We start from the raw sequence: 2,293 nt of genomic DNA on the forward strand, positions 1-2,293 counted from the left end.
GGAGGATTCTATCTTTGATTGTCTTCTTACCATTATGGCTAAGATACAAGAAGATGATAGAAAGGCTTCGTTTTGTCTTTGTTGGTGATTTTAATGCTCACCATAGGGAGTGGTTGAGTTCTATCTCTCCTACCAATCGCCATGGCTTAAGAGCTTTAGACTTTGCCTCAGAATCAGGCTGTGAGCAAATCATAAATGAAGCTACTCACAGGTCTGGTAATTGCTTGGACCTCGTATACACTGACTCCCCTGGCGTTATAACTAGTAAGGTTGGTTCTCCAGTCGGGACTTCTGATCATGCCTTGATTTCATTATTAGTGAAGACTGAGCAGCCTGTCCCTGATATATCATAATCTTGTAAAATTTATATGAAATCCCAAGCAGACTGGAATGGGATTTTGCATGATCTTTTGTGCTTGAATTGGTCACAATTATATAATAGTGTAGATCCTGTTGTCCCTTTGAATGAGAATCTAGTCAACATAATTGATAGGCGTATCCCTTCTCGTGTGCTAAGGTACCGAATGAAGGACAAACCGTGGTTCAATGATGATTGTAGACGTGCTTATTTGGAGAAGCAGGAGGCCTATCACCTTTGGAAGGGTAACAGATCAGATTTGACCTGGAACAACTATACTCAGCTTCGAGCTTTTGCTTAGAGAGTTTATGCCTCAACTGAAAAGGAGTACAATTTAATCATAAAAGAAACCCTCTCTGGTACAACTCAGGAACATAAATGGTGGTCTACCCTTAAATCTGCACTCTTTGGTGTAGATGCAACAGTTCCTCCTTTACTTAACCCAGATGGCTCAGTCACTCACTGTCCAAAGGAAAAAGCAACCCTTTTGGCTGATGTTTTTGACAGTAAACAGAGTAATGAAAAACTTGAACTTCCTCATTCCTGTTTTCCTGAGGCTAAACTAACTAGTTTAGCTTTTCGATCTCGTGAGATTAAAGCTCTGTTGATGGACCTTGATGCTTATGGAGGTGTAGACCCTAATGGTATTTTTCCTTTGTTTTTTATAAAGACAGCAGATTTCTTAGCTCCAAAGTTATCTGTTATTTTACGCAAGTTAGCAAGAAGAGGAGCTTTTAGCACATGTTGGAGAATTGGTAATGTTACTCCTCTATGTAAATGTGTTTGTGGTAGCTCAAGTCCCACTGATTACCGCCCAATTTCCATAACTCCCATATTATCTAAAGTTTTTGAACGTCTTCTGGCAAAACGTCTTAATAGGTTTGCTGAAGGTAATCATCTATTCCCTAGTTTGCAATTTGGTTTTCGGTAAGGCCTTGGAGCATGTGATGCCCTTCTTACAATCTCCAATGCAGTACAGAAATCCCTTGATTGTGGTCGGGAAGTTCGTATGATTGGCCTTGATTTTAGTGCTGCCTTTGACCGTGTTAATCATGAGGCCCTTGTTTTCAAACTGAAACAGTTGGGAGTGGGTGGGTCGTTTCTTAGCATTATTATTGATTTTTTAAGTAGTAGATCTCAAAGAGTTGTTGTTGATGGGCACCATAGTGAGTATAGGAATGTGATATCCGGTGTTCCACAGGGTAGTGTTCTTGGCCCATTACTTTTCATACTATATACACATGACATGTGGTTTGGCCTAGAAAATAAGCTTGTTGCATATGCAGATGATGCTACTCTCTTTGCATCAATTCCATCCCCTGAATGTAGATCTGGGGTTGGTGAATCCCTTAATAGAGATTTAGCTAAAATTAGTGCATGGTGCAAATTATGGGGTATGAAGTTGAATCCTAACAAAACTCAAAGTATGATTGTAAGTAGGTCAAGGACGGTGGCTCCTCAACATCCGGATCTCAGTATTGATGTTTCTTTAAATTTGTATGACTCTTTCAAAATTTTAGGCGTGATTCTTGACAGCAAATTTACTTTTGAGAAACATATAAGGTCTGTGTCTTCTTCAATTGCACAAAAAATTGGCTTATTGAGAAAGTCTTTTAAGATATTCGGTGATCAATCTATTCTGAAGAAGTGTTTTAATTCTTTTATTCTACCTTGTTTTGAGTATTGTTCTCCTGTCTGGTCTTCAGCTGCTGATTCTCATCTTAATTTGTTGGACAGAAACTTACGGTCTATTAAATTTCTTATTCCTGATCTAGATATTAATCTCTGGCACCGTCGATCAATTAGTTCATTATGCATGTTGCATAAGATTTTTCATAACTCTGACCATCCTTTACATTCAGATCTCCCTGGACAATTCTATCCTGTTCGTAATACTAGGCAGGCAGTTAATTCTAATAGCCAGGCCTTCTCCAT

This window comes from Palaemon carinicauda, chromosome 7 (genome assembly GCF_036898095.1).
Source record: "Palaemon carinicauda isolate YSFRI2023 chromosome 7, ASM3689809v2, whole genome shotgun sequence".
NCBI lineage: Eukaryota > Metazoa > Arthropoda > Malacostraca > Decapoda > Palaemonidae > Palaemon > Palaemon carinicauda.